Source organism: Geotrypetes seraphini, chromosome 15, assembly GCF_902459505.1.
Source record: "Geotrypetes seraphini chromosome 15, aGeoSer1.1, whole genome shotgun sequence".
Lineage (NCBI taxonomy): Eukaryota > Metazoa > Chordata > Amphibia > Gymnophiona > Dermophiidae > Geotrypetes > Geotrypetes seraphini.
Window position 1 is genome coordinate 38,436,030 of NC_047098.1, and position 13,897 is coordinate 38,449,926.

The window sequence follows — 13,897 nt, forward strand, 5'->3', positions numbered from 1 at the left end:
TCACCATAGTACTTTCACTGTACTAAAAGGAACTTCCTTCTGGAGTTCATAAGGTATAACATGTAAGGGCAACCAGTCCAAGTGTGTTTGAAAATTCCATTTAATCAAACCTGTGGCTCTCAATATAACAGTAAATGTTATGTATTTTTTTTGCTATATTTTCTTGACTTCTGACTACATTTCTTGGCATTTAAGAATCTCCAGCTCCATTTGATTCATAGAAGAATCACTTGGAACTGACATCTCTATAATCAGTGAGGGTCTGGTTAGAGAATAACACAGGGAAAAAATTTGTCCTCGTCTCCACCCTGTCCCCGGGAACTTGGTTCCTGTCCCTGTAAGCTCAATCCCCGTCTCCACCCTGTCCCCGCAAACCATTTGATCCCATCCGCACAAGCCTCGAATAGTTTTATACTGAACTTATTTTATTAAAGTATAAAAAGAAACAATATTACATTACATTACAGATTTCTATTCCGCCATTACCTTTTGGTTCAAAGCGGATTACAAAAAGAGTTATGGAAGAAGGGTTACAAAGTTAGATCAGAGATCTTTTCCAAGAGAGGGATAAGAAGGATCAGGGGTTGGGGAGGGGATGGTAAGAAGGGGTATTCAAGGTGGTAAGAAGGGGTTTCTTGAAGAGTATAGTTTTTATTTCCTTTCTGAACATCTTGTACAATTGTCATTTTATAAATCAGAGTTCTGGCTGCTGAACTGGCGGAAGAGATCTTCTGCTGGCAGGCCTTTGTTTAGAAACGTTTGTCAACACAGCTACAATACTACTTTATCCTAAAGTAAAAAAAGAAACAGAATTTTTGTCATCTGCTTTCCTCATTTTCTCATCATTCTCTTTGTTCCATCCACTATCTGCCTTCTCTTTGCCTCTTCCATATGGCATCTGCTCTATTTCTATGTCTCTGCCAGAAACTATCCGCCTCTCCCTTCCATCTCTCCCTTCCCCCCTCCCCAATTGGTCTGGCACCCATCTTCTTCCCTTCATTCCCCCCATGTCTTCTTCCCTTCCATCTCTCACTCCCTCTCCCAGGTAGTTTTTAGCTTCTCTCTCCTCCTTCCTCCTCCCCTCAGATCTGGTATTTGTCTCCCCAATCCAGCATGTGCCCTTTTTTCTTTAACCCCTCCTTCCATCCATTATGTGTTCCCCTCGCTCTCTCCTCCCCACTTCCCTTCAGCGTCTGTTCCAGTCTCTCCCCTCCCCACTTCCATCCAGTGTCTGTGCCTCCCTCTCCACTTTCTTCCAGCATCTGTTCCCCTCTCTCCTCCCCACTTCCCTTCAGCGTCTGCTCCCCTCTCTCTCTTCCCCACTTCTTTCCAGCATTTGTTCCCCTCTCTCTCTTCTACACGGTTCCATGCATCTGCTCCTTCCTCCCCTTCCCCTCTCTACTTCTTTCCAGTGTGTTTCCTTCTCTTCTCTCCTAAACACTTTCATGCTGTGTCTACTCCCCACTCTCTCCTCTCCATTTCCCTTCAGCATCTGTTCCTCTCTCCCCTACCCCTCTCTCTCCATTTCCCTTGAGCGCCCTTCGCTCTGTCCAGCAGCCCTCTCCCAATCACCTTCAGGCATCTCTTTCCCTCGTTGGGGCATTTCTTCCCCTCACCTTCGCAGGCAATTTTCAGTTTTCTCTTTCTGAGCTGCCTGAGCCGTTTCACAAGTCATGTGTGTGACTGCCCCAAAACTTCTCTGATGCAACTTCCTGTTTCCGCCTGGGTGGCTCGCGTCAGAGGAGAAGTTTCAGGGCAGCCACGATCACAACTTGTGAAAAGGCTGAGGCCGCTTGGAGAGAGAAAACTGAAAATTGCCAGTGAAGGTGAGGGAGGGAGATGCCCCGCCGAGGGGAAGAGATGCCCGGACAGCGGTGATCAGAAGGGAGGGGGCTGCTGGACCGCGCGATTGCGAGGGCTGCTGACAAGGAGGGGTGAGAAGTGAGACATTGCTGAAACAAGGCTGCCTTGTGAACTTCTAAAAGCTAAGTTACTCAGCATTTCATATTCTGCTCTTTTCACTGGTTTTCAGCATTATATCTGCTTAATTTCTCTTTTCCTCCCTGTTTCTTACTAAAAAAAAATATAAAAAAGCACAAAAAAATAAATCCTTCTCTTTCCTCTGTTAAATCTTATTTCCTCTTCCTGCATTTTTGTTTAAAATACTGTGTTTTAGGTGGTATAGAGCCTATATTTCTGGTGCCTGTGGCTCAGGGTGACTAAAGTAGGGAAAATCCTGTTATAAAATCCTGTGTTTTAGGGTAGCACTGATAGAACCTGCATTTTTGTTTAAAATACTGTGTTTTAGGTGGTATAGAGCCTATATTTCTGATGCCTGTGGCTCAGGGTGACTAATGTAGGGAAAATCCTGTTATAAATCCTGTGTTTTAGGGTAGCACTGATAGAACCTGCATTTTTGTTTAAAATACTGTGTTTTAGGTGGTATAGAGCCTATATTTCTGACTCACTAGTTTTTAGCCATTGTGTCTGATTAGGTGGAGAAGGGAGGGGCTCTGTTTTACTTCTAAGGTTAATTGCATTATCTTTGGGACATTGCTGAAACAAGGCTGCCCTGTGAACTTCTAAAAGCTAAGTTACTCAGCATTTCATATTCTGCTCTTTTCACTGGTTTTCAGCATTATATCTGCTTAATTTCTCTTCTCCTCCCTGTTTCTTACTAAAAAAAAATATAAAAAAGCACAAAAAAAATAAATCCTTCTCTTTCCTCTGTTAAATCTTATTTCCTCTTCCTGCATTTTTGTTTAAAATACTGTGTTTTAGGTGGTATAGAGCCTATATTTCTGGTGCCTGTGGCTCAGGGTGACTAAAGTAGGGAAAATCCTGTAATAAATCCTGTGTTTTAGGGTAGCACTGATAGAACCTGCAGTTTTGTTTAGGTGGTATAGAGCCTATATTTCTGGTGCCTGTGGCTCAGGGTGACTAAAGTAGGGAAAATCCTGTTATAAATCCTGTGTTTTAGGGTAGCACTGATAGAACCTGCATTTTTGTTTAAAATACTGTGTTTTAGGTGGTATAGAGCCTTTATCCCAGGACAAGCAGGCAGGTATTCTCACTAGTGGGTGATGTCATCCGACAGAGCCCCGATACGGACATCTTGCAAGCATGTCTTGCTTGAAGAAACTCAGAAGTTTCGAGATGCCCGCACCGCACATGCGCCAGTGCCTTCCTGCCCGATGTACCGGGCGTGTCTCCTCAGTTCTTTTCTTTCCGCGGAGCTGAGAAGTTTCACTTCATTCTGCGCTGACTGAATTTCAGTAAATTTTGCCTTCTTTGTCCGCGTTTTTTGTTTATTTGTTTATTCTACCTTAACTTAGAACGTGTATTTCTTTAAAAAAAAAAAAAAAAGTTAAAATTATTTCTTCTGGCGGTTCGGCCGGGCCGGCCTCGCGGCCTTGCAGCAACGATTTTCCGGCCTATGTCCCGGCCAATCACCGGTTTTAAAAAGTGCAGCAAGTGCCAGCGCGCGATTTCGTTGACGGACCCGCATCGACGCTGTCTTCAGTGTCTTGGTCCAGAACACATACCGAAATCATAAGAACATAAGAACATAAGCAGTGCCTCCGCCGGGTCAGACCATAGGTCCATCCTGCCCAGCAGTCCGCTCCCGCGGCGGCCCAAACAGGTCACGACCTGTCCAAATCACCAGAAGAGGCCCCCATGCCACCTTGGTTTCCTATTGAGTCCTATCTTCCCATCAAAGTCCTAGCCCTCCGGTCTTGCACATGCACGACCTGGTCGGGTTTCTATACTTATTTTCTGGTTAGCTTTCTCAGTATCCCACGATCCCTTTATCCCTCAGGAATCCGTCCAGTCTCTGTTTGAATCCCTGTACCGTACTCTGCCCAATCACGTCCTCCGGTAGCGCATTCCAAGTGTCCACGACCCTTTGGGTGAAAAAAAACTTCCTTGCATTCGTTTTGAACCTATCTCCCTTCAGTTTCTCCGAATGCCCCCTCGTACCTGTTGTCCCCTTCAGCCTGAAGAATCTGTCCCTATCCACCCTCTCTATGCCCCTCATGATCTTGAAGGTCTCTATCATATCACCCCTGAGCCTCCTTTTTTCCAGAGAGAAGAGCCCCAGCCTATCCAACCTCTCGGCATATGGGCAGTGTTCCAGCCCTCTTACCAGTTTTGTTGCTCTCCTTTGGACTCTCTCGAGTACCGCCATGTCCTTCTTGAGGTACGGCGACCAATATTGAACACAATATTCCAGATGCGGACGCACCATTGCTCGATACAGTGGCATGATGACTTCCCTCGTCCTGGTTGTTATGCCTCTTTTTATGATGCCCAGCATCCTGTTGGCTTTTTTTGAGGCCGCTGCGCACTGTGCAGATGGCTTCAGTGATGCATCCACCAGCACTCCCAAGTCTCTCTCAAGACCGCTTTCTCCCAACAATGCCCCCCCCAATTTGTAGTTGAACAACGGGTTCTTTTTCCCTATATGCATGACCTTGCATTTTTCCACGTTAAAGCGCATTTGCCATTTGTTCGCCCAGTCTTCCAGCTTGTCTAGGTCCCTTTGCAGGTCCTCACACTCCTCCCTGGAGCTAACTCTGCCGCACAGTTTGGTATCGTCTGCAAATTTTATAACCTCGCACTTTGCCTCCTTTTCCAGGTCATTGATAAATATGTTGAAGAGTAACGGCCCCAGCACCGATCCCTGCGGCACACCGCTCGTGACTCCCCGCCAGTCAGAATATTGGCCCTTTACTCCGACCCTCTGCAGTCTACCCGTCAACCAGTGCTCTATCCATCGGTGCACATCCCCTCCCACCCCGTGGTTCCACAGCTTCCTAAGCAGCCTTTCATGTGGCACCTTGTCGAAAGCCTTTTGAAAATCGAGGTAAATGATGTCGATGGGTTCCCCATTGTCCACCCGACTGCTTATTCCCTCAAAGAAGTACAGAAGGTTCGTTAAGCATGACCTTCCCTTACAGAATCCGTGCTGGCTTGTTCTCAGTAGGCCATTTCTCTCAATGTGCTCGCAAATGCCGTCCTTTATCATAGCTTCCACCATCTTCCCTATAATTGAAGTCAGGCTCACCGGCCTGTAGTTCCCGGGGTCACCCCTCGATCCCTTTTTGAAGATAGGTGTGACATTCGCCAATTTCCAGTCCTCTGGTACCTCTCCAGTTTTCAAGGATAGGTTACAAACATGCTGTATTGTGCCCGCTATTTCTTGTCTTAGCTCCTTCAGAACCCTCGGGTGGATCCCGTCCGGACCCGGTGATTTGCCGCATTTTAACCTGTCTATCTGTTTGAGGACATCCTCCTTACTTACCTCTATGTGCTCCAATTTTTCAGCCTGTTCCCCACTCATGAGCTCCTCTGAGTCCGGTATATTAGATGTGTCTTCTCTCGTGAAAACCGACGAGAAGAACGTGTTCAGCCTCTCAGCTACCTCTTTATCCTCTTTAATCACTCCCCCTCCTATCCCCATCGTCCAACGGCCCCACCTCCTCTCTTGCTGGTCGTTTCCCCTTTACGTAACTGAAGAATGCCTTGAAGTTTTTCGCCTCCCTGGCCAGCCCCTCTTCGTATTTCCCTTTTGCTTTTCTAACCTCTCGGTGGCATTCTTTTTGGCATTTCCTGTGCGCCTGGTGATTTTCCTCCGTTGGATCCTTTTTCCATCTCCGGAAGGATACTTTTTTGTCGTTTATTGCCCTCTTTACTTCTGCTGAGATCCAAATCGGGTCCTTTGACCGCTTGTTCTTGCAGCCTTTCCTGAAACTGGGGACGTACATTTTTTGTGCTTCCTGCAGGGTGTCCCTGAATAGGGTCCAGGCGCTTTCCACAGTCTCCATCCTAAAGATGTTTCTGAGCTTCCTCCCCACCATTTCCCTCATAGCAACATAGTTCCCCTTCTTGAAGTTGAGCGCAGTTGTTGCGGTCCTCCTTACTATGGGTGTCCCCCTTTCTAAAGTGAATCTGATCGCATTGTGGTCACTGTTGCCTAGTGGTCCTCCCACTTCTACCCCTCTTGCAGGCCCTCCTAATCCGTTCAGGATGAGGTCAAGAGTAGCACTCCCCCGCGTCGGTTCCCTGATCAGTTGCTCCATAAAGCAGTCCCTCACAGCTTCTACAAATCCTGTTTCCCTAGTGCAGTTGGAGTGACCCGTACTCCAGTCTATCCCCGGGTAGTTGAAGTCCCCCATCACTGTTACACTTCCAGTCCTGCACTCCTGTCTCAGTTCAGCTTCCAAGTCGTGTCCGACTCCTTCCGGCGCACCAGGTGGGCGATAATACAGCCCCAGTTTTATGTCTGCACCCTTGTTTCCCGGCAGTTTGACCCATAGCGATTCCAGCCCCTCTGCCTTCGTTGCCATATCCATCCCGACCGAGTAGATAGAGTCTTTTATATATAGTGCTATGCCTCCCCCCTTCTTGTGGGTCCTGTCTCTCCTGTAGAGCTTGTACCCCGGCAGCGCCACATCCCATTGATTCTGCTCTGTCCACCATGTTTCTGTAATTCCAATTATATCTAGGTCTTCCCCCTTGGCCACGACCTCTAGTTCACCCATCTTGGCCATGAGGCTTCTTGCATTTGCGTATAAGCACCGCAGGTCCCGTTGTTTTTTCTCCACCTCTGCATTCACCTGGGCCGCCTCTCCTGTTCCCTGTACTTCTGCTTTGCCCTCAGCCTTTACCCTCGTAGCTTTCATCTTCCCCACATTTCCGCCACCCCACTTCCCCGCTTTTCCTCTGGGTTTTCTTGCCCCCTCCTGGGCCCCTGCCTCTGTTCGATCCCCCTCGCCTTGTGTAGCCCCTATGATACCCTCAACTTTCGCCCTCGCGCCACCCAGTCCCCCTGTGTCTCCATGCCCTTTAGTCTCTTCCCAGCAAGCTCCCTTTACCTGTTGTTTCCCTCGCTGTCTGATCATAAGGTCCACTGGTCTCTCTACTTCCTCCGTGCAGTCAGCCCGTTCAGCATCTGTTCTGGATACTGTTGTCCGAAGCGTCAACATCAGATCAGCTGTCGGCTTTCCCCCTCTCCTCAGTTTAAAGCCCTCTCGATCTCCTTCTTCACATTGGCAGCCAGTAGTCTAGTTCCCTCTGTGCTCAGGTGCAGGCCGTCCCGCCGGTAGAGCTTACTCTTTCCCCAGAAGGACGTCCAGTTCCTCACAAAGTGGAAGCCCTCCTCCTGGCACCATCTCCGCAACCATGCATTCACAGCCTGGATGTCTGCCTGCCTCTTTGCATCTGCTCTCGGTACAGGCAGGATCTCTGAGAACGCTATCCTCCGGGTACTCCGCTTCAGTTTTCGTCCCAGGACCCTGAACTGGTCAGTCAGCGTGGCCATGCTGAAGTTCCTCCGGCTCACATCATTTGTTCCGACGTGGATTATCACCACAGTCTCCTCTGCCTCTGCTCCGTCCAGGATCCTCTCGATCCTATCAGTGACGTCTCGTGTCTTGGCCCCTGGGAGACAAGTCACTAGCCGGTCCTCCCTTCCTCCAGCTACGTGACTATCTACCTCTCTCAAGATCGAGTCTCCCACCACAATAGCAGACTTCCCTTTCCTCAGCAACCTCCTCTGTCTCAGGTCCGTGTCCTCGGTGTAGTGTGGTGTCTCACTCTCGGGGTCTCGGTGAGTCACGGTCTCCTCCTCTTGCGTGGTTCCTCCGCTAGGTCCTTCCTCGGTGTCGCCTTGTGGATCCTGGGTCTCGTCTGCCGACATCCATCCGTGCAGCTGCTGGTCCTGTCCTCCCGCCTTCCTATAGGCCTCCTCGATGAATCTCTCGAGGTCCCTCACCTGGTCCACAATGAGGCCTGCTCCGTCTGTGTCCTTGGTTGACCAGCTCGTCTCCTCTGTGTCGCGCAGTCCCTCCAGTCCCTCCAGTTCCTGGACCTTGACCCTCAATCTGCTGACCTCCATCCTCAGGCTTTCCAGTTCCTGACACCGACCGCATATGTATGCCCGCCTCCCGGAGGGGAGGTAGTCATACATATGACACTCGACGCAGTAAACTGGGTAGCTCTGCTGGGTTCCTGTAGCCTCCATATCCTTCTCTTTGCTCCTGCGGTCCCTCGGTGGTTGTGAGTGCCGGCCTTGTTCCACGCTTACTGCGCGTTCGTTTAAACGGCGCTGCTTGCTGTGGGAGTCGATGTTTAAGATGGAGACTGCTAAGGAGCCGTTTGCTTCCACTTCTGCTGATGTTTCGCCAGTCCATGCGAAGCCTGCATCGTCAACTCCTGCATCTGGCCTTTTGAAGCCAGCATCGTTCGCCCCGACTTCAGCCTCGAGTTCGACGCCGGTGCCTGTTCCCGTCTCCTCGGTTCAGGTTCCGCCGTCCACTGTCCCTCCGGTGGTCATCAAAGTGCCTAAGGCTAGCAAGCAGAAGCACTTGGCTGCAAAGGAGCGCGAAGACCGTGCTGGAGGACCCCCTTTCGGTGCGGATCCCTCCATATCGGCTTCGCTGCGATCCCTGCTGGAAGCTCAATTTGTCGAGCTTATGCAGACTATGGGACCTCGGCTCATCGCCTCCATCCAGGGTGACCTCCCGGTACCGGTCCCGGTCCCGGGGGGCGAGCCGCCCCCTCCCCCTCCTCCTCATCGTTCGATCTCGCTACTCGACGAGGAGGATCGGCGGAGGGCGGCGGGGGCCTCGCGGCGGGCTTCCTTTAGTGATATGCCACCTTTGGAGCCCATCACGCCTCCTCGCCATCAGAGTACTATACCAGCCGCTGATAATCGGAGCCCTGGGCATACTACCTCGCAGGAAGAGTTCTTCCGCACTCCATACCAGGCCTGGGTGGCAGCGCGTGAGTCCGCATCCTTGCCACCTCTCCGATCCACCGCATCCAGTCCCATCCATTCCGTGGAGGCTTCGGGGGACCGTGCAATGCATAGGCGTTCACGTTCTCCATCCCGTCACCGGGAGGGGCATCGATCTCGACACTCGTCTCGACACTCTTCACGTCATTCGGAGGTGTCTCCGCAAAAGAAGATGCAGCGTATGGGATAATCCTCGTCGGATTTATCCCCGCCTGAGGGACCGGAGTATGAGGAACCATCTACATCCTATTCTCCTTGCCGTTCTCAGTTCTCTCTGGACCCGGAGGCTTCTACTTCTTCTAGTCCGTCTCGCCGACCGGCGCTGGCGGACCAACTGTCCTTTTCTTCCTTCCTCCGTCAAATGGCGGATGACTTGGATGTGACTTTGGACACTGGTTCTCGATATTCCAAGGAGTATCTAGACACCATGCATTTACCTCACCCTCCGGCGGAGTCGCTTCGGCTTCCTCTGCATAAACTGCTTGACCAGACATTCATGCGCTGTTTTGAGATGCCATACTCCATCCCTGCAGTTCCCAGCAAGTTGGATGCTCGATACCGCATCATCCACCACAAAGGGTTTGAGGGGGCTCAACTCTCTCATCAGTCCCTCTTGGTCGAGTCCTCTCTCAAGCGATCTCATCCCTCCCAGGTTTATGCCTCAGTACCACCGGGTCGAGAAGGGAGGACGATGGATAAGTTTGGTAGACATATCTACCAGAACTCTATGATGGCGTCTCGAGTGCTCAATTACAATTTCTTCTTTTCTTCATATTTGGAGTTCTTCTTGCCGGTGCTCCGCAAGTTTATCCCTTTCATCGATGCTCAGGCTCGATTCGAGTTCGAAGAAGTGGTGGCGACCCTTTCCCAGCTACGCCTCCAGCTGATGCAATCCTCCTACGATGCCTTCGAGCTCTCGGCACGGGCGGCCGCCTGTTCGGTAGCCATGCGTCGCCTGGCATGGCTTCGTACGATTGATATGGATCCGAACCTCCAAGACAGGCTTGCAAATGTGCCTTGTGCGGGAGCGGATCTGTTCGATGAGTCTATCGAGACTGTTACTAAGAAGCTTTCGGATCATGAGAAGTCCTTTCAGTCTATCCTACGACCTAAGCCCAAGCCTCAACAGTCTCGACCTACTAGGCCGCCTTTGATTTACCAGCGGCGTTATACTCCTCGCCAAACTCCTCAAGCGAGACAACCTGCGAAGAGACAGCCCCCCCAGAAGACTCAGCAGAAGCCTCAGATGCCGGCTGCACCCAAGGCTACTCAGCCTTTTTGACTCTCTTCCAGGGAGCGTAACCGACCTCGTTCTGCCTCCCCCCATTTTTCCCATTGGGGGTCGTCTCCATCATTTTTGTCATCGATGGGAGACCATTACCACGGACCTTTGGGTCCTTACCATCGTAAGAGAGGGATACTCTCTTCATTTCCAACGGGTCCCTCTGGACCACCCGCCAAGAGAGTATCCTTCAAACTTGACGCAGACCGCTCTTCCTCTTCAGGAGGCTCAGGCTCTGCTTCGGCTCCGGGCCATCGAGCCGGTTCCGTTGGACCAGCAAAACCAGGGGTTTTACTCCCGGTACTTCCTCGTCCCGAAGAAGACGGGCGATCTGCGTCCCATTTTGGACCTTCGGGTCCTCAACAAGTTTTTGGTCAAGGAGCGATTCCGCATGCTGACCCTTGCTTCTCTCTACCCCCTCCTCGAGCAGAACAATTGGTTATGCTCTCTGGATCTCAAGGAGGCCTACACTCACATCCCCATTCATCCGGCCTCCCGCAAGTTCCTCAGATTTCGGGTGGGACATCTACATCTGCAGTATCGAGTGCTTCCATTCGGCCTCTCCTCGTCTCCCAGAGTCTTCACGAAGTGTCTGGTGGTGGTGGCCGCGGCACTCCGGAACATGGGCCTTCAGGTGTTTCCATACCTCGACGACTGGCTCATCAAGGCCCCATCAGCTCCAGAGGTCATTTCGGCGACCTTGACTACCATTTGTTTCCTGCAAAGCTTGGGCTTCGAGATCAACTTTCCCAAGTCACATCTTCAGCCCACCCAGTCTCTCCCCTTTATCGGGGCGGTCCTGGATACCATTCAACTTCGAGCGTTCCTTCCTCCTCAGCGCATGGATGCTCTCCTTCTACTCTGCCAGTCGGTGTCTTCTCGCCAATCCATCTCAGCGAGACACATGATGGTCCTCTTGGGCCACATGGCATCTACAGTTCATGTGACGCCTTTTGCCAGACTACATCTCAGAATTCCTCAATGGACCCTGGCATCTCAGTGGACTCAGGTATCCGACCCGTTGTCCCGTCACATCATAGTCACTCCTGCTCTTCGGCAGTCTCTATTTTGGTGGATGACCTCTTCGAATCTCTCCAGAGGTTTGCTGTTTCACTCTCCTCCCCACCAGAAAGTTCTCACGACCGATTCTTCGTACTATGCCTGGGGGGCCCATCTGGATGGTCTTCGCACACAAGGGTTCTGGACCAGTGCGGAACGGCTCCATCAAATCAATCTTCTGGAGCTCAGAGCCATCTTCAACGCTCTCCAAGCTTTCCAGCATCTGCTTCACGACATGGTGGTCCTCATCCGTACAGACAACCAGGTCGCCATGTATTATGTCAACAAGCAAGGGGGCACGGGCTCGGCCCCTCTTTGCCAGGAAGCCCTTCGGGTCTGGGATTGGGCTGTTCGCCACAACTCCTTCCTCAAAGCTGTCAACATTCAGGGGAAGGACAACGTCTTGGCAGACAAATTGAGTCGTCTCTTGCAGCCTCACGAGTGGACGCTCCATTCCGACCCCCTTCATCAGATCTTTGCTCAGTGGGGGACGCCTCAGATAGACCTCTTTGCTGCCCCCCACAACTTCAAGCTGCCTCAGTTTTGCTCCAGGGTCTACACTCCTCATCGCCTCGAGGCAGATGCTTTTCTGCTGGATTGGAGGAATCAATTTCTGTACGCATTTCCTCCATTTCCTCTCATTCAAAAGACCCTGGTCAAATTGAAATCGGACCAAGCCACCATGATTCTGATAGCTCCTCGGTGGCCCAGACAACCCTGGTTCTCCCTTCTGCTTCAACTCAGCAGCAGGACACCAGTCCTTCTTCCAGTGTTTCCTTCTCTGCTTACTCAACATCAGGGATCACTGCTTCATCCCAACCTGCAGTCTCTTCACCTGACAGCTTGGTTCCTCTCAACGTAACTCCTCACCAGTTCTCTCAAGCAGTGAGGGAGGTCTTGGAGGCTTCCAGGAAGCCTGCTACTCGACAATGCTATTCCCAAAATGGACTAGATTTTCTTTCTGGTGTATTTCCAATGCCATGGAGCCTCAGCGAGCTTCCCTATCCTCTGTGTTGGACTATCTTCTACACCTGTCTCAGTCTGGTCTCAAGTCTACCTCTATACGAGTCCACCTGAGTGCTATTGCGGCTTTCCATCAGCCTCTTCAGGGGAAACCTCTGTCTGCTCATCCTGTGGTTTCCAGATTTATGAAAGGACTTTTCCATGTCCACCCTCCTATCAAACCTCCTCCTATGGTTTGGGATCTCAATGTTGTCCTGTCTCAACTCATGAAGCCTCCGTTTGAACCTCTCAACAGGGCTCCCCTTAAGTTTCTCACCTAGAAGGTGGTTTTTCTGGTGGCCCTCACGTCTGCTCGCAGAGTCAGTGAGCTTCAGGCCCTAGTGGCGGATCCATCGTTCACAGTATTTCATCATGACAAGGTGGTCCTCCGTACTCATCCAAAATTCCTGCCTAAAGTGGTCTCTGAATTTCACTTCAACCAATCTATTTTACTTCCAGTATTTTTTCCAAAGCCTCATTCTCATCCTGGAGAATCAGCTCTTCACACTCTGGACTGTAAACGTGCTTTGGCTTTCTACTTAGATCGCACCAAGCCGCACAGAACTGATCCTCAACTTTTCATCTCCTTTGATCCAAACAAGTTGGGACGACCTGTATCGAAGCGCACCATTTCCAACTGGATGGCGGCTTGTATCTCTTCCTGCTATGCCCAGGCTGGATTATCCCTTCCTTGTAAGGTCACAGCCCATAAGGTCAGAGCAATGGCAGCCTCTGTAGCCTTCCTCAGATCGACACCGATTGAGGAGATTTGTAAGGCTGCCACTTGGTCCTCGGTTCATACATTCACCTCTCATTATTGTCTGGATACTTTCTCCAGACGGGATGGACAGTTTGGCCAAACAGTGTTACAAAATTTGTTCTCTTAAGTTGCCAACTCTCCCACCATCCCATTAGGGTTTGCTTGGAGGTCACCCACTAGTGAGAATACCTGCCTGCTTGTCCTGGTGTAAAGCAATGTTACTTACCGTAACAGTTGTTATCCAGGGACAGCAGGCAGCTATTCTCACGTCCCACCCACCTCCCCTGGGTTGGCTTCTCAGGCTAGCTACCTGAACTGAGGAGACACGCTCGGTACATCGGGCGGGAAGGCACTGGCGCATGCGCGGTGCGGGCATCTCGAAACTTCTGAGTTTCTTCAAGCAAGACATGCTTGCAAGATGTCCGTATCGGGGCTCTGTCAGATGACATCACCCACTAGTGAGAATAGCTGCCTGCTGTCCCTGGATAACAACTGTTACAGTAAGTAACATTGCTATATTTCTGGTGCCTGTGGCTCAGGGTGACTAAAGTAGGGAAAATCCTGTTATAAATCCTGTGTTTTAGGGTAGCACTGATAGAACCTGCATTTTTGTTTAAAATACTGTGTTTTAGGTGGTATAGAGCCTATATTTCTGACTCACTAGTTTTTAGCCATTGTGTCTGATTAGGTGGAGAAGGGAGGGGCTCTGTTTTACTTCTAAGGTTAATTGCATTATCTTTGGGACATTGCTGAAACAAGGCTGCCCTGTGAACTTCTAAAAGCTAAGTTACTCAGCATTTCATATTCTGCTCTTTTCACTGGTTTTCAGCATTATATCTGCTTAATTTCTCTTCTCCTCCCTGTTTCTTACTAAAAAAAATATAAAAAAGCACAAAAAAATAAATCCTTCTCTTTCCTCTGTTAAATCTTATTTCCTCTTCCTGCATTTTTGTTTAAAATACTGTGTTTTAGGTGGTATAGAGCCTATATTTCT

The 13,897-nt window shown here is 50.3% G+C and overlaps 1 protein-coding gene across 2 annotated transcripts in view; it reads left to right on the top strand.

Moving 5' to 3' along the window:
- Positions 1-13,897, top strand: part of SPATA22 (spermatogenesis associated 22) — an 84,267-nt gene that overhangs the window by 5,656 nt on the left and 64,714 nt on the right. The window lies entirely within an intron of this gene.